Source organism: Diceros bicornis, unplaced genomic scaffold (assembly GCF_020826845.1).
Source record: "Diceros bicornis minor isolate mBicDic1 unplaced genomic scaffold, mDicBic1.mat.cur scaffold_451_ctg1, whole genome shotgun sequence".
In the NCBI taxonomy this organism is placed as follows: domain Eukaryota; kingdom Metazoa; phylum Chordata; class Mammalia; order Perissodactyla; family Rhinocerotidae; genus Diceros; species Diceros bicornis.
This window is the reverse complement of record NW_026691319.1, coordinates 141,441-160,670: the sequence shown is the minus strand read 5'-3', so window position 1 is coordinate 160,670 and position 19,230 is coordinate 141,441. Positions and strand designations below refer to the sequence as shown.

The following is a 19,230-nucleotide window of genomic DNA, read 5'->3' as shown; positions in this document are numbered from 1 at the left end:
GAGATGTCACGTAAAAATAAAACTAGCAATTGTGAATTTCCAGCTTCTCTTGAAAACTAGGAAGATCGACGTCACTGAGACACATTCCACTGCGGGAGCTGGGAGTGACTGGCCCTTTGAGTGAGGCACACACCCCAGTTTTTCGCGAGCCCACCCCACCAGCTGTAGGCACTTGACTTCCCCCCAGCTGAGCCGTGAATGACTGTTCTCCCTCTCTGCCACCCCCACCACTGCTCTCCCACTTACACACTCTTCCCCTGCCGTCTAGAGCACAAGTTCAGTCTCCTGGCTGTGGTCTGGGTCTCGTGTCTGTCCCCTCACCAACTGCATCTGTGCACGGCTGCCAGGCTAACCCTCTCAAAAACACTGCTTTCAAGAAACCAGCCATAGCTCAGAAATCCGCAAGATTTATTACTATTTTCTCACCCGAGTTTCATATTGAATTTTATTTCCCATTACTATCTTATCACCACAAACAGCAACCCCCACCTGGCCAGACTTGTGTCCTTGCTGGTCCCGACACCCCTCCTACCATGGCATTTCCTCTCACCTTTGCCTGTGCCGCCCCTTAGCTTAAAGGGTCATCTCCCCTTCTGTCTAAATCTTGCCCAGCTGAAGTTCCTCCTCCATAGTCAAGCCCTTGTGATGCCAAGGAGCTCTCTGTCTCTCTACTGCCTCACAACTCCTGATTGCCTTCCCAGTGATTATGTGCTCTCCTTTGCTGCTCTGAAATTGGCTTACCTCCGATGGGCCTGTCTTCCTTTTCTTAAGGGCAGGTGTTATTTTGTGAATTGAGTGGTGACGAGATAAAGCCTTCCAGGAAGAATTAGGAACCAGATTTTGCCAAAGGAAAAAGAAGTATTATAGGTACTGTAAGTCATATAGGCCAGGAGTCTGGAAGGATTTTTGTTTGTTTGTTTTTTAATTTATTTTTTAAATTATTTTATTGAGGTCATATTGGCATATAACATTGTATAAATTTCAGGTACACAATATCATATATCAGTTTCTGTATAGATTGCTTTGTGTTCACCACCAATAGTCTAGTTTTTATCTGTGACCATACATATGTGTCCCTTTACTCCTTTCACTCTCCGCCTACTCCCTTCCCCTCTGGTAACCAGTAATCTGTTCTCCGTATCCACGTGTTTATCTTCCACATATGAGTGAAATCATACGGTGTTTATCTTTCTCTGTCTGGCTTATTTTGCCTGGTATAATACCCTCAAGGTCCATCTATTTTGTCACAAATGGCATGATTTTGTCTTTTTTTATGGCTGAGTAGTATTCCACTGTATCTATATACCATGTCTTCTTTATCCATTCATCCGTTGATGGGCACTTGGGTTGCTTCCATGTCTTGGCTGTTGTGAATATTGCTGTGATGAACATAGGGATGCATAAATCTCTTTGAATTGTTGCTTTCATGTTTTTGGATGAACACTCAGTAGTGGGATATATGGATCATATGGTATTTCTATTTTTAATTTTATAAGAAATCTCCATACTGTTTTCCATAGTGGCTGCACCAGTTTGCATTTGCACCAGTTATGTATGAGGGTTCCCTTTTCTCCACATCCTCTCCAATATTTGTTATTTCTTGTCTTGTTAATTATAGCCATTCTGATGGATGTAAGGTGAAATCGCATTGTAGTTTTGATTTGCATTTCCCTGATAATTAGTGATGTTGAACATCTTGTCATATGCCTGTTGGCCATTCATGAACAAAATGAAAAAACAACCCACCAACTAGGAGAAAATATTTGCAAATCATATATCCAACAGGGGGTTAATTTCCAAAATATATAAAGAACTCATACAACTCAACAACAAAAAACAAAACAACCCGATCAAAAAATGGAAGGTTTTTGGCAGCAGAGCTCAGAGGTGAAGGATCCAACACAGGATGTGGCCCAGAAGGACTAAGAATCTTAGGCTTAGAGTTTAGACAAGAGCTTGAGACACGGCAAGGAACTGGAGCGCCCATAGGGTGGCCTAGGGTCCAGAATAGGGCTTGAATGGGGGGTGGGGGGGGGTGGGGGTGGGGGACGGACATGACACGACATTTGTATTTCCTGCCCAGGATAAAAGCCTGCTTCAGAGTGAGGGTGCCGAGCCTACACTTGTCACTCACCCTCTAATAGACAAACAGAGCACATCTCTTTCATCCTTTTGATATTAGGCACATGGCCATCAAGTGGATCCAGTAACTTAACCCACTGTTGTACTAACTACAAGTTAGTAAGATGTTGCTAATTAACACATTGCTTTACAAGTTGCTTCATTTTCTTTTTGGAGTACATGTTGAATATTCCCAACTACGTATGTCATCAGCTTCTTTAAAGTAGAAATACTGTTTTGTCTTTGATGTCTTCTCCTATAGCTTTTTAGAATCATGCTTTCCCCCAAATAGACATGTTTTTAAAGGAAGTTTCTAATCAGTCTCTTTGGAAGCTACTATGATACCGTGACAGACCTAACCTAAAACAGTGGCCAAATTGTTAGACTAGACCAGTCCCCCAGTAGACTGGAAATAGATAATGAAGGCTAAATCCCTCTTTCCCTCCCTTCCTCTTCTTACTAAAAATAAAGAAAATTGTATTGCAGTGGGATCTGAATGGAGAAATAATAGTCATTTTTCTGCGTTCAGAAATAGAGGACATAACCAGTATCCAGCCAGCAGTTTTCAATTTCTTAGCAGTGACGATTTAAGTAAATTTCACATGAGTTGTGGAGATCTAACTTTGTTATGATTGACAATAGAAAATTAGCCTTTTCTGCTGTTAAGATTATCTAGCATTCCTATCAGTCAGGTGGAATGTGGAATGAGATTGCATAGCTGTCGATTTGAAGGTCATTAAAGTCTTCAAAGGGTTAAAAGTTACTTCCACTGATGGATTTAAAACTGCCACATACACACAAACAAGGTTTTCAAAATGCCCCATTTTACATCTTTGTCGAGAGATAGTCTGGTTGCTGCATTTTTGTGTCTAGATTATATTACAGATATGTCAATAAACCACGAAGAACCTCCATAGATTCTAGAAGCTGGGCCATCTGTGCTTAAATAAACATCTCATGCAGCACCTGTTTTATTTTATAGGCTCTATAATCACAGTGACATTCTGAAAGAAGACCTTGAAGCCTGTGGAACAGCTGTCCTTCACCAGCCTCCGAGACTCTTACCTGGAGGTGGCAGCCATGAAAAGCAAGTCAGGTATTATTGGGATGAAATTGCTGCTGTGGAAGGATGGCCATTCTTGTTCCCAGATGCTTCCAAATGAAAACAAAACACTAGTCCACACGGTCACCACTGGGATAGACACTTGTAGTTGTCAGTTTAACTGTTTTATGGACTTGACCATTAACTTCTTTGTAAATGTATTTGTTTCTAATTGTTAATTGGATATATCCACTCAATCCCTACTCATAACAACGTTTTAAGGGCTTACTTGGGGGGAGGGAGCACAGGTAGCCTTCATCTGGTATATTAGCATACCTTCGTGAACAACCCAGGATATAATCTAGTCTAGCCACCACCCTAGAGGGATGTCATTGGCAAGTCCAAACCCCAGATGGATTCCTCAATTTCCAAGGTCATGCTGGTGATACAGGCCCCCAATCTAGAAGATACAGGCCCCCAATCTGCAAGTATGGTCTCTGGACCAGCAGCATCAACAAGACCTGGGAACACGTTTTCCCCACCCAGGCCTCACTGAATCAGGAATCTGGGGGTAAGACCCAGCCATCTGGGTTTTAATGAGCCCTTAAGGGAACTACCCTCACTCAGGTTTGAGAGCCACCACTTCAAGGATATCCCTTAAAGGCCATAAAGCTAGGATGAGAGAGAGAGGGGGTTAATTATTTGCAGGGTAGTTGGCACATGTGAACCATGATTCTTGTACATCCTTCCTGAGTCAATCAGAAATCTGTTCTCTACCCTCTACCCACCTTTTAGGTAGTGTGGGTTTCTTTTCATGGCCTCAGAAGCTTTGTGGCATCTGAGTGACTTATTGAGGTCATAGAATTACATATGTGTAATTTGTGTAATGGTTTGTCCAGCGTTGGCACCTGGTCGGTGCCTAATTCATGTTGCATAATTGTTGCCAGTGACCTAACTCTGATTTTTATTTTGGGGACTGACTATATTTCCTTTTATTAAAATATATCCCCACTATTTACTAGCAGAGAACAAATTATTTCTCGAGCATGGTCAGCAGATGAGTGTCTGTGAAAGCCCACCTGAAAGGACCTTGTTTCGCTGAGAGTGAGAGGGGCTTTGGGTCTGGTTATCTTATATCAAACATCATTTTCTCTACCTTCAGTGTGCCACATAGGCTGTTTTATGTTAATGATTTTCTTCAGAGTAGAATTCAGCATAAATCCCATGAAGGCGTGAGAAGTCAAGATGATGGTTTCTAAAAGGGCCTTGTCACAAGAAGACTTGGCCAATCATATGTTCCATTTAACAGAGCACAAGATGAGGTTCACAAGTCCTGAATGTGTATACATTACCTTCTGCATCTGTACTAGTGATCTCCAAACTGTGGAAAATGCTGGAAATGACCTTCCTGGTCAGTAACTTTTCAACCTGAAGCAGTAAAGGGCAATGCAAGAAAATCCTCTTTCCTGTTTTTTTTTTTTTTTTTTTTTTGTGAGGAAGATCAGCCCTGAGCTAACATTCATGCCAATCCTCCTCTTTTTGCTGAGGAAGACCAGCTCTGAGCTAACATGTATTGCCAATCCTCCTCCTTTTTTTCCCCAAAGCCCCAGTAGATAGTTGTATGTCATAGTTGCACATCCTTCTAGTTGCTGTATGTGGGACAAGGCCTCAGCATGGCCGTTCAAGCGGTACGTCAGTGGGCGCCGGGATCCGAACCTGGGCCGCCAGTAGCGGAGCGCGCGCACTTAACCACTAACCCAGGGGGCCGGCTCCCCCTCTTTCCTGTTGTTTTATCATGCAAAATAAAAAACAGCAGTCTCAAATACTCCTTTACAAGGCGGTGGAAGAAGCTGTCTGGGGTGGAGTCTTTCTGCACTCTGTAGGTCATTTGGTGATTATGTGTTGTGAGGCTCTGTAACCAGGCCCCTGTTTCTTTCTCACTGCTTTTTGTATCTGTTGATATACTATTTTGCATAAACCACAGTTGTGGTATGTGGCGTAGAAAGCATATATGCATTTGTAATTCTCTGTGCAAACTGACTTGTTAGACTAAATGATTCATTGTGTGACTCTCTTAACCTACGCTGCCAAACTGTGATTGTGGGTGATGAGATAAAATATCTACATCTACTAGACTAGACATTTGTATAGTTTCTCAACATGCATAAGAGAGCATTGATTTCCATTATGAAAGATTGCATTTTGCATGACTGTTGGTCTACAGTTATGTATAAATCAGCTTTCCCTAAGAAATGATCCTTCTTTATGACCAACACAAATTTTAAAATTAATATCTGGAGGCTGCAAGACTGCTTCTTTACCACAATCATTTTTTTAAGCCAGATAAAGAAGTCAGGAATGGTTACTAATGTCAGTGTTATGTTCTGTTACGATTAGGATTGCCCTTTTATGCCACATTGTGTGTTGTGACTGGGGGTGCTGTTTAATGCACACTGATTGTCACTGGTTCACTGTCTAGCCTTGGAAAAAGTGCCAAGTGTTTATATGACCTTTGAGAGATAAGCAGTCAGGTCTTTAAATACAGATTCTTTCTAACGAGTTTTATTTATTTATTTATTTTTGCTGAAGAAGATTAGCCCTGAGCTAACATCTGTTGCCAGTCTTCCTCTTTTTTTGCTTGAGGAAGTTTAGCCCTGAGCTAACATCTGTGCTAATCCTCCTCTATTTTGTATGTGGGTCACTGCCACAGCATGGCTGATGAGTGAGTGGTGTGGATTCACACCTGGGATCCGAACCCGTGAAGCAGGGCTGCCAAAGTGGAGCACGCCAAACTCAACCACTAGGTCACCAGGCCAGCCCCTCTAACAAGTTTTAATCATGGCATCGGGCTCCTTGCTGCTCTTCTTGCTCTAGCCACCCTCTGTGCCCCTCAGCACCCAGGAATTATTTTGGGCACTCCCCTAAGTGATATATTCCCATCTGCTTTGAGATCTCCCCTGGACCAAAGCAGTCAACTGGTCAACTTGATAAACTATTTCAGAAACACAGATTTGGAGAGAATGATCTACTTTTGTTCCTTAATTGTTAATGACACTGATGTCATTAGAATTCTAAGCCAGGCAGAGTAGGAAGGCTCTAATGGGTTATGAACTCCTTAAAGCCTGTTGAAGAGAACTGTGTTTGGTGTGGCGGCAGCCCTGCTTGTGCCCCTGACCCAACCATGGCTGTCGAGGTCTATCTCTTTACTATAATCTCATCTGCAAAATGGGATACCTGCCCCACAGCGTACTCTAAAAGATAGTGAGAAGACTTCTGAATTCCTGCTCACAAAGTGAAGCATCTTAAAAGGAAAAAGAACAAAACCGTTCCTATCATCATTATTGATTTTTGTTATATCAGGGATTAAGTGTTCAAAGACCTTCATATGAAAAGTTTACTGTTATTAGGTGGAAGACCAAGTTGTTATTTTAGACAATCGTGAATTATTAAAATATAATTCATGTCATTTGGGGTAATTGATAAAAAATTTGTTCATTATTGCCTTCTGGAAAACATATTTTAACATAAAAATGATTACTTAAGTAATTTTATCGTATATGAAATCCATATTGAGAGTACTCATTATTTTATTTTTTTTCCAGGTGCAACTAATTAATTGTCTCTTGTTAGTGGCTACTTTCAGATACAGTTGCCCAATTGTGCTCTCAAACTCATGCTGAAAAATTGAGTCAGCTTTATATTATTTGGATTACAGTATGTAAAAACCTCTTTATTTTATTCTGCCTATTATGTTCAGAATAAAATTCAGGGTACTTACTATTTTGTCTGCATTTAAAACTTTGGTCAAGTTACCAATCTGTTGTAAATCAGTTGTAATTAGGAAATGTTGGTACATTTACTTAAATTGCAGTTTTCTGATTGGAAGCCATTCCAAGTGTATGAAGTTAATTATAGACTGTTTAAAGTCTATTCTTTTATTATCTTTTTAATTAAAGGAGTATATCATTTAGCTGACATTGAACTTTGTTTTTTCTCTGTGGCATTGATGTTATAAATTTTCCAATGTAAAGTAGACAAAAGAGAAAAAAAAAACTCCTTTAAATCCTTTGTACCTTGGGCCGGCCCAGTGGCACAAGCGGTTAAGTGCTCGCGCTCCTCTGTGGCAGCCCGGGGTTCGCTGGCCAGGATCCCGGGCGCACACCAGCGCACCGCTTGTCGGGCCATGCTGTGGCGGCGTCCCATATAAAGTAGAGGAAGATGGGCACGGGTGTTAGCCCAGGGCCAGTCTTCCTCAGCAAAAAAGAGGAGGATTGGCATTGGATGTTAGCTCAGGGCTGGTCTTCCTCACACACACACAAAAAAATCCTTTGTACCACTTTGCAAATTTTCTGATTTGGTGTGTTTATGTAGAAACATGGGCAAGACTCCATGCAAGGAGAGCCATGGCTGTTGTACTCCTCACCCAATTTGTCCTGAAATCAATCTGCACGAAAGCCTGGTTTTGTGCTGTAAGTGTTGGCTTAACTGTTCAGAAGTCACAGACTCTAGATGCTGTACCTCCTTCCATAGCTCATTTGCTATTTGACCCCATGCAAGTCAATTAATGGGTTTTGTCCTTTTGTGAGGTATGTATAATAATTATAGGAAACCTTAGCTAGTTCTTTCATACCAGAGCCCAAAGGATGGTTACAGTTGGTGGGGACATTAGTAGCCTCTTGCCTTGGCTTTGCCTCTGCAGAAGTCACGTGTATCAGTCACCAGCGAGACGGTCTCTGATAATTCAGTCCATCCCAACTACTTGAACTAACTTAATTCACCCTACTTCAACTTGTTTCCAAGTTTAACTCAACCTAAGTAAGCATCTTTTCAGACCAGAAGCACAATTGATTTACTCATTATGAGAAATGTAACGGCTGAATGGACTAGAATTTGCTGGTAGCCTGTGATTGCATTTTCCCGGTAGGGAAATCTCTTGTGAAACCAAATGTAGAAAAAGGTTGCTTCATTTACATAGAAACAGAACAAAGGAATTGGGTGGCATTATGACATTGGTGAGGTCTAGACAGAACCAAGAAAGGCAAGTTGCTGAAGGGGCTTTCTACCAAACCAGCCAGAAACCTTAGAATCATTCTGGGAAGTTTTTAAATAAGTTCAAGGATTCCGATGACCCATCCCACTTTATTCAACTCTTGGGAAAAACTAGAGTTAGGTCAGGCAAAGATTATAACAATTAAGATTTATTAAAGAAGGTTCTGAATTGTACCTAGACTTACTTTTTTTCCAAATATTTTCTTATGAAAATTCCAAACATACAGAAAAGTAAAAGGAACTGTGTAATGAGCATTCATATACCCACCACCCAGAATCTACCATTGACATTTGATTGCACTCCCATATGTCTGTCTCTTCATATTTCCATCCATCCATCAGTCACAATCTCTTATTTTTATGCATTTCCAAGTAAGTTGCAGACATTAGTACACTGTTTTTTAACTTTTTACTTTGAAATTTTTAAAACATTCACAAAAGCCACTATAATAACATAATGAAGTCCCATGTACCCCTCACCCAGATCCACCAGTTGTCAACATTTTGCTAGTCTTGTTTTATCTTTCCCTCATCCACACTTTTTTCTTTGAGTAGTTTAAAAGAGACAACATATTTTACTTATAAATACTCACAAATACTTATATCTCTAACATATAAGGATATAATACATTACCATTTAACAAGATTCTTTACTTTATCTGATACCTATTTCTTGTGAGTTTGTCTTGATTATCTCAAAAAAGTCATTTTACATTTGCTTTGTTTGTATCAGGATCGAAATGCTATCACCTGTAAACTGCTGGTTCAATCCAGATACATGATTATACTCCAGCCCAGTTATTTTGGCAAGACAACGTCATAGGTGGTGCTTGTACTTCTTCTTTTTTTTTTTTTGTGAGGAAGATCAGCCCTGAGCTAACATCCGATGCCAATCCTCCTCCTTTTTTTTTTTTTTTTTTGCTGAGGAAGATTGGCCTTGAGCTAACATCCATGCCCATCTTCCTCTACTTTATATGGGATGCCGCCACAGCATGGCTTGACAAGCGGTGCGTTGGTGCACGCTCGGGATCCGAACCTGCGAACCCCAGGCCACCAAAGCGGAGTGCGCGCATTTAACTGCTGCGCCACCGGGCTGCCCCAGTGCTTGTACTTCTTATTACACCCCCTCAGGCCGCATGTGATATCTGGTTGTCATGTTGTTAGGAAGACTGCTCTGTGGGTTTGAACATTGATAGACTGATGCTTCAGTATAAAGTTTACTGTTATGCAGTTTCCACAAAATTATGATCATTTCCTAGATGCATTCATTAATTTGGACTTACAAAATGGTGACTTTTCTAATTTGTTAATTTCTTCTGCATTTATTAGTTGGAAGAACTTTTCCCATCAACTACTTGTTAATTGTAAAATGCATTTTTTGACCACAAAGGCAGGATAAATGCTTGATTCTATCCCTTTACTTACCAATTTTCAGAATATCAAGTTGTTGCCCTAGCAGTCTCCAAAGGTTTGTTTATTTGTTTATATTTTTAATTTTGGTGAAACACACATAACATAAAATTTACCATCTTAACCATTTTTGAGTGTACAGCTCAGTACTGTTAAGTACATTCACATTGTTCTGCAACAGATCTCTAGAACTTTTTCATCTTACAAAACTGAAACTCTGTATCCATTAAATAGCTCTCCATTTCTCCCTCACCCAGCACCTAGCATCACCATTCTGCTTTCTGTTTCTGTGAATGTGACTGCTCTAGGTGTCTTATGTAAGTGGAATCATAAAGTATTTGTCTTTTTGTGACTAGCTTATTTTACTTAGCATAGTGTCCTTAAGATTCATCCATGTTGTAGAATGTGACGGGATTTCCTTCCTTTTTGAGGCTGAATCCAAAGACTTTTTATTATTTTTAAAACTTTTTATTATTTATTTTTTAAATGAACTTGTAGATTTTTATATATTTGCTGTGTTTAAGTCCATTGCACTCATTGTTCTTTTTGGTGCTCAAATTGTCCCATCTTTGGCCAGCAGGAACCCTTTCAAGATGGCCTCTGAGGCCTTTTGACATGACTCAGTAGTCTTTGATAGCTTCCATGCTTTCTGGTATGACAAGGTTTTCCAGGCTCATCTTGTACATTTCCTGCCCCAGAACTAGAACAGGGCATTTCCCTAAGGGAACCTGGTTCCTTTTAGTATCTAAATACCGTAGTCTAGGCAGCAATATAGGCTTCCTTTTAACTCTTTCCTAATAATATCTTAATTTTTAAAAAATTTCATAGTAAGTATATAACAGGAATCAACTGTTGTTGAGATGGAAATGTGATTTGTTTCTCTTAACTACACTTAAGAGGAGGCTGACTATCTGTGCAGTGATTTGAAACCATGGCCGCGCATTAGAATCGCTCTGTGAGCCTTAAAAAATCCAAATGGCTGGACCACACCTCAGGCCAATTTTACTAGACTCTGTAGGGGTGGTATTAGGCACCTGAATTTTGCAAACCTCCCCAGGTAGTTCCAGTATGCAGCCAAAGTTGAGAATGCTCATCTAGCAATGAAATCATAACCAAAATAAAATTAAAAAAGAAATACCAAGACTCTGGAAATTCCCTTAGTCCAGAATATATTAGGTTCTAGACTTTTCTGGATGAACTGTCTTTAACCAACTTGATTAAGGGGCCTTTGAAAATATGGGAATCTCATAAGTAACCCAATACTACAAATTTCTAATGTGTCTCCTATTTCTGTGTTATAGATCTGAACAAGCGTCAGCCTCAGGCTTGTTGAGGGCACAGTTGGGTCAGCACATGGCCACCTTGAAAGAACGTGATAATTCTATCACAGAAGAGGTAGCTAAGAAGTCTGAAGTTTTCCTAGTCAAAAACGTGGACCAGAGGACAGGGGTTAGTAATTTTTATTTTTTTTAATAAGTTTCAAGATGTACAAATTATTCATTTAAGGAAATAGTCATGTTCTTAACAATGGTTAACATATTTGAAAAAAGATTAAATAATAGTGAGGTTTTATGGTTGGTTTTAACTTTCTGCTCTCAGGCCTTTTGCATAGTGTTTTATGTAGGAATCTCAACTCCTTACATAAAGTTGATTCAGGTTTTGGAGCTAACCTAATTAAGCATATCTACCCCAGCATTTTCCAAGGAACTTAGAAGCCTCTTGTAGCATCCTGGTTTTCTTTCTCCACTCCATCGAGACCCGGGAAACAGAGCCGTCTTCTGTGGCTGGTGTGTGGGCTGGTGGGCGAGAAGGTCCAAGGGAGTGGAGCCTTGTTGTGCCGGGTCCAGCCTAGGCTAAGGAGTTTGTGTTTAATTGAGTAGATCTTGAAAAGCCGGTAGAGCTTTTCGAGCGGGGCTATAATAAGATCTCTGCTGCGCCTTGGGGAGTTCTGTCTGCTTGGAGTGGGACTGAGACGGAGAGGAGCGAGCCCTGCTGTGGGTCAGACAAGACAGCAAGGGGCCTGACTCAGGAGCTGGCACAGAGGGGAGTGTGAGCTGCTGAAGAGACAAGGGAACCGATGGAGCAGATTCCCAAGGAAGGCAGGATGGGCTCCCACCCAGGAGCCCAGATTTAGAGCGTTTCCGTCGTAGTCCTTGTCATTCCCTGGAAAAGCCATATGTTCAGAGAGATGGCCTTTCCTTTCCTAAATTTAATGTCTTGTGAACGTGTCTAGTTTCATGTATGGTTTCTCATCCTTATATGTAATATAGGGTTTTCTGGCTTTGATCCTTTTTATTTTTATCATGCACAAAGTTCGAGGATTCTGCATGTGCCCCTCCCGGAGGCGCGGCTTGCCATCTCTGCACTGAAGTGACACACCTGTGTGGCTGTGCGGTCCAGAGCCTCGGCCATCACCCCTCAAGCCTCTCAGAGCACCTTCAGTCCTTCTCAAGCCCCCCTTTCTTTGCCCCTTTGATTAAAAGAGAGTAGAAGTGCTTTTTTAAGCATTTCAAACATACAAACAGAGAGTGATAAAATGAACCCAGGAATCCCATGCCTACCAGCCCAGACTCACATGTGTCGTTACCATTGCACCCTATTTATTTCAGACCTGCTCCTCATCTTCCTTCTCCTCATCTTCCTACCCGTCCTCCTTTTCCCCCTCCCTCTTGGCTTCTCTCTCTCCCCCTTTCACGCACCTTCCCTCCCTTCTTCTGCTCTTTCTCTCCTCTTCTTCTCCCCTCCTTTTCTCCTTCTCCTCCTCTCCCTCCTCTAACCTCCTTCCTCCCCAATTTCTTTCTCCTGAAATAAATTATTATGGAGATACAGCCCCTGTGCGCTTCTCCTCAAGCCCATGCCCCTTTTCAGAGGTAATCTTGTGCTATCCTTCCCACACATATTTTCATTTCACTGCACTTCCTGTGACTCAATAAATAACCTATAGTTTTGTTTTGTTTGAGGTATGATACCACTTGTGTGAATGTTCTTTGAGAAAGAACCATGTTCTTGAGGAAAAACAGAACCTGTGTTTTTTAGATCCGTTCCACACCTATTGATAAATGTAGATCTTTTTTTTTTTTAGGTCAGGAAGGTTAGCCCTGAGCTAACATCTGTTGCCAATCCTCCTCTTTTTACTGAGGAAGATTGGCCCTGGGCTAACATCCATGCCCATCTTCCTCTACTTTATATGTGGGATGCCTGCCACAGTATGGCTTGATGCACCTGCCATGCATCTGTCCACGCCTGGGATCCCAACTTGTGAACCCTGGGCCGCTGAAGCGGAGCAGGGAAACTTAACCACTATGCCACTGGGCTGGCCCAATAAATGTAGATCTTAAGAAGGATTTGTTTTCCGGTTTTGTTGTCCATTTTATCTAGTACCATTTTGTAACAACATTGTATTCCATTCTTGTTCACTCAAGTAGGTCACATTTCAGCCGTGTCAAGGCTGAAATAAGCAGTGGTCTACTGCCCTTTCCTATCTAGTCATCTTTTTTTAAAAAGGTGTTGTTTATATTAGAAAACGTATTCCCAGTTCCAGACAACCAATCCACTCATAATTTTTCAAATAATAACTCCATTATTTTTTTTTTTAAAGGATCTCTCAGTGTTGCTTGGTTTTTGTTTTTGTTTTTTTAATTTTATTTATTTATTTTTTCCCCCAAAGCCCCAGTAGATAGTTGTGTCATAGTTGCACATCCTTCTAGTTGCTGTATGTGGGATGCAGCCTCAGCGTGGCCGGAGAAGCAGTGCGTCGGTGCGCGCCCGGGATCTGAACCCGGGCCGCCAGCAGCGGAGCGCGCGCACCCAACCGCCAAGCCACGGGGCTGGCCCAATAACTCCATTATTAATGAGAAGGGGCTGCCCAATTAATAACTTATGAATCAAGTGCTATTCTGCCTCCCCTCGTAGGTTTTTTGTTCCCTTTTAAATCATCCTGATCTCATCTTAGTGACAATCATAAAAATTACCAATAAATTAATCACAAAATCTGTCCTTAAAAATCGAAGTAAGCAGGCAGTTTCTGAAACTGTTAGGTTGTGACTGAAGAAATGCACAGCCGTAAAGAACAATGTTACCAAAATGACGTGGGCAGGGCAAGCCTTGCAAACTTTAGAACAAAATGCTTTTGTGAGTTCTAGGACTGTTTTGATTTACATGTCATGCTTTTACTATTAGCAAAATCAAGTATCTTTGGTTGTTTCCCTGTATTGAAACAATATACACCTTTAGTAAATAGCATGAGTTACATATTTCTCTGTAGATAAAAATCTTAAAAATAAGAGATTTTCAAAATTTAAGAAAGTTCTACTAAAAATTACTTGGCTAAGAGTCTAATGAAGCTCAGAAATATTTACTTTGATCTCTTGGGTAAATGGCTAAGTAAACAGTCACATGTAAATGATGTTTACCTGTGGGTCCCCTTGCTGTCAGCTAGAGTCAATCCTGTCTCTTGAGTAAATACATCATTAAAGCCGCTGCAACTCGGATTATGTCCCCTTGAGACCAGATAAGATCCACAGCACCCGCATACCCTATTAGGCAATTACATAATTGAGCTGCAGGCTTTTAAATCAGAAAAATTTATAATTACTTGATGTGGGAAAAAAAATGAGTTGGGTGCTTCATTAAAACACAAAGTGACTTAATACTCCTTCTCTCCTAAGTGATGTCTGTTTCCACCCAGGAGAACTTCTCCAGGGAAAGCAGAGTGGCTTACTGGTGGCACTCATAGAGTGCCCCCACCACACATACCAGCAAGACACATGACTAGTCACAGAAATCCCTTCATCTCTCCCTAAGGATCGACTGTTCTCTTGATCTTCTCTCTTGAATACTCATTTGCTGGCTCATATGAATACTTTCCGCTTTCTTTTAATTGCTGCACAGATAAAATCCCCTTCCTATAACTTAGACATACCTTAGGTGATGATGCTTGCATTTCTCTTTAAACATTGAAAAATTACTTCTGGTGTGCAAGAGGAAGGTTCTTGAGGAAAAAGTCAGTTAAATCTGTGTATTAGGGGAAATTGTCATCTACTGTCTACATCCGTGGTTTTTAATTCTCTTGCTTTTCTGTATCTGCATTAATAGCACTGATTTACATATAGAAGGAAATGTAATTTTATTAAATGCTTTCACATTCGCTTTCTGTTTGTATTTGTACCATGCATCGCAGAAATCAGATTCCTTTGGAGCTAGCATGTGTTTTTCTTAAAAAACTAGCAGGAAAAAAAGAAAACCAAACTTGGAATATTAAGGTAAACAAAAAGGAGAAAATAAAATTGCCCGTTGACGTTGTGGTGTATGGTTTTTAATATTTAATATATTGGCAAACATGGGTTGTACTGTTTGTGTCCATAGCTTCTTTTTTTCCCACTTGTCACAAGTGAACTTCCTTTCATACCCATCACATGTTCTTCTACATCATTTCCAACAGCTGTGCAGAAACCCCTGCGTGGATATTCCACTGTCCCTTTAACCAGCCTCTTGTTCAACATTTAAGTTGTTTTTAATTTTTCCTGTAGTAAAAAAATTTCAAAGAACATCTGAGCAATTCAGTTTGTACAAATATCCATGCTATTTCCTTAGAATGAATTCCTAGATGTAGAGTTGTTAGGTCAAAGGGAATGTGTGTCTTTCAGCCTTTTGCTCTGCACTGCCAGATCTCACTCTGGAGGGGTCATCAAAGTCACAAGGAATGGAGGAAAATATATATATATATAATCTGAGCTCTTTATGAAACTGGGTGCTATCAACTTTTTTTTTTGGAGCACCAAATTGAGAAGTGCAAATGACATCCAATTTTTTTGTTCATTTGACCTTTGTATTACCATTGAGGTCAAACTTTTCCCCTACCTGTTTGTGAGCCATTTGTGTTTCTTCTTTTATAATTTGCCAGTTCATGTCCTTTGCTCATTTTTCTATTAGGTTAGTAATGTTTTTTCTTGTTGACTCGTAAGAATTGTTTTTATATAAATTCGTACAATTTGTTGCAATATTTTGAGCAGTTTGATTTTTGCCTTTCATTTTTCTTAATGATATTTTGGACACAAAGTCTTTTCCGTTATTATCTTCATCTGTCTATTTATGCATTTGAATATCACAGTTAAGTTTCTGGATATAAATTAAGAGGCAGCCTAGATGACTCTTGGGGTTCTAGACCTAGCAGGAACCGTAACGGACCTTTGAGAAAAATTCTGGTAGAACTGAGCCAGTAATTCTAAGTGTCCTGCTAAGTGTAAATCATAGGACGATTTGTCTTTCTAAGATGTGAAATATGACCATCAGTCATTCTACAAATAGTGTGTGCCTTGGCATTGAATTTCTAAGCCTTTTCTCCTGGCTTCTGGGAAGGCAGAAAAGTGAGGAACTAGTTTGTTCTATTGACTTAGGCTTCAGACTGCTGAGAACAGTGAGACAGTCCCCAGTCTCCCTCCTGGGCTCCAAATGTATGAAATCAAAGAGAGCCTTTATTAGCTAACAGATAAGTTGAAACCCAAGCATAGTCTATTCATAAGCACCATCAGGAGGCCCATGGTAAAACTGTTGTCTGGTGGCATTTTTCAGATAGAGAGCTCCAATTTGCAGAGCCCATTCAGTCCCAGCATGAGCTGTGTAAAGCAGCTTGTTTCCTCTTCTCTGGGCTTTTGTTTCTTTGTAGGTATGGGTTAGTGTTGTCAGTTTCAGACTGCAAGCTCCTTCAAATTGGGGGCTTCCTTAGAAATATGCCTGGCTAAAGCATCTGCAAACAGTACATCCTGAGAATGTATTACAGATGTTTTTCCTGACTCTGCAGAAGTTGTTTTTGACTAGAAACCTCTAACCATTCCTTGTCTGAGATTGACTTTTGTTTCTGTCCCTGCTTATCATTATTACCTGCTTATTAGGGATTTATATTGTGGGTTCCCTTATGAATGACCCATTGGGCAGATCTGCTGCTCTCTTTGTTGGCTCTGTGGTCCAGTAAAGTGAAGCCAACCATTCTCATGTAATTTGACCATCCATCAAAATCCTTATAAAATAAAAGACTCATCTTTGAGAAATTATCTCTAGGATTATCTTAAAAGATGAGTCCTTTTATAAACATCTCTATCAAAAAAGTAAGAGAAATCCTAGAGATAAGAGTATTGAGTAGTGAAGATAAATGGGATAAAATATATGAAATAAATGAAAACCTGCAGTATGCCCACTACTTTATTTACCTCACCATGGTAAAAAAAAAAAAAAAAGAGGGCAGAGTGTAGAACTAGTAGCAGTGGTGGTATTCTTATCAAGCATACAAGGACTTATTAGAAAGACATTTGGAGGATTATTATAGCATTTTATTCTGTGTTCTTTTGAAACCCAGTTGGAACCCAGCTAAAGCAAAAGAGGGTCTTAATATGAAAGGGGTGCACAAAACAGTGAGATAAATTGTGTGTCATCATTGAGGGCCCAGTTACAAGTAATCTGAGTCATTGACAATCCAAAACAGTTTCCATTATCTGCAAATTCTACAGTAAAAAGTGTAGAAAGTCCTTTAACAATTTTATTCTTAAAATAGGTGTTAAAACAGTGGCTATTATGAAGTCATGCCAAGAAATTATTAGTTACAGCTATTGCATAAGGTAATACGACGAAGAAATGCATATTTGAGGCTCTCTCAGAATGTTTGAATTATTTTAGGAAAAGAAAATTATAACTTTCACTTCAGAATTTGGGTCAGTTCTTTTTGTTCATATTCTAAAATGCTTTTCATAGATCCAGGATGATTGGGCACACAAAATAGGAGCTTTTCTCTCTGTGGAAACAGACAGACTAGAGCAGGAGAGGTGGAGATCTGGAAATGAGACAGGCCACAGTGGTCCAGCTTGCGTACTGACAACTGAGAGATGGCAGATCAAGGAGGTGACACTCTTCTTCACACCTGTCTTCCTGGACAGATTCTGGAAGCAGATGTAGTACAGTGGTCCATGTAGGCAGCTGGAATTGAGGCATTATGGCAGCCAGTGATGGGAACCAGCCCTGGCCTGAGCTTCGAGGGCAGGACTCTACACCTGAACCCCAGTGTGCAGAAACAGGGATACAATGCAGGTCATCCCAACAGAGAATTATCACAACTCGAGTAAAAGTCAGGGACTACTTTATGTAAATAGAGGAAGAGCTCCTGGTTACTAGAACTGGACCACAGACAGGTGCTGGCTACAAGGCTAACTTGACACCAAGTCCTTCGGCCGAGGAGACTAGAATTCCTTAAATCCCCTGAAATCAGCTGCTCCGGCCCCTAGGATAGGCCGTGGATCCAGGTGGCCAGCTGGTCCAGGGGAGGGCAGAGGGCAGGAGCCTTGCAGGGATATCAAGGCCGATGGCAGTGGCCTTGTATGTTCAAAGCCAAACTTACAAGGCAAGATCTTCCATATTCTGCCTCTGTGATTCTTCCTGTCAGGGCATCTTCATGAGGAGAGATGATTAATCTTCCCCCTTGTTCACTAGAGAATTATGTTGTTACCCCTTCGCTCTCAAACTAAAGATGACCTATGAGGCTTTGTCCAGTTTTGCTCTTCATATTAACTTGTAGAGTCTCGTGTCCATTCTACAGGTTGAGTTGGACATTTCCTTGTATTTACTACTGTTGCCAGAGACCAGGGAAAGGTCAGCACCACCACCGCGATTTCCTCTCCCAGCTGCCTGGGCAAATCACCACTTCCAAGTAGGAAATGAGAGAGAAACACACTCTGGCAGTGGGACAATGTCATCATTGGTTGTTTAACTCTTGTTACCAGTACAGTTTTATTTCTTGGGGGAAGAGTGTTGACCTAGAAATTAAGAGACATGGGTATTTACCTGTCCTGTTAATTTTTACTTTTTCTCTGCCTCTCAAGTTGGCTGTGATAAAATCTGTGCCCACCTCCCTGCCCAGGACACATGAGGCGATATGGGTAAGACAGTTTGGTGCCCTTTGAAAACAGATAGGCAGTGTGGCTAGTAAGTTTCCTGAGCTCCCCAGCAGACTTAGCAGCAAAGTGCAGAGTGCGTTTATCCTTGATTGACAATTATGCTTTAAAATAAGGGCAATTCTCTTTTTGCTTAGTGTCTCCTTCTCAGCCACCAAGTTTTTCTACAGTCTTCTCATTTGGGGGAAGTTCAGGGGTCATTTCTGGAAGGATGGGGATACTGCAAGGTCACATTTTTCCAGATCTCTTTCTCAATCCAAACCAACAGCATTCATGCAATGAGAGAGTCGATCTTGGATAAACCAGCCCAGGTTCACAAGAGTGGTCACATTTCACATACGTACTTCACAAGTAGAACACTTCAGCATGACATAAGATTCAGGCCACAAAAAAATGTATTATTACAAGTGTAAGTTGTTGTAAAGAATTAAATTATGCTGCAAAATAATCAGATGTTATTTTATCTTGAAGACATTTTAATTTCAGTTAAATGTCAGGAAGCAAATTAAATCCAAAGTAAAGCTTAACCTAAAGTTATGTCTGAAGGCTGGGTCTTTGAGACCAACGGGAATGTGGCTAGAGTTTATTTTTATTTCTTTTAAACACTGTAGGCAGCAGCGTTATTGAAAAAAGCCCCTACAGAAGAGTGTGACGATAGTTCGGCCGTTCTGA

At 40.6% G+C, this 19,230-nt stretch overlaps 1 long non-coding RNA gene across 1 annotated transcript; it reads left to right on the top strand.

Annotated features, from left to right (window-relative positions):
• The first annotated feature begins 3,067 nt into the window (after positions 1-3,067).
• LOC131402990 (uncharacterized) lies at positions 3,068-19,227 on the top strand. Its single transcript, XR_009219121.1, has 3 exons — positions 3,068-3,217; positions 10,924-11,071; positions 19,170-19,227. It is a non-coding gene; the product is annotated as an uncharacterized LOC131402990 (long non-coding RNA).
• The last annotated feature ends 3 nt before the right edge of the window (positions 19,228-19,230 follow it).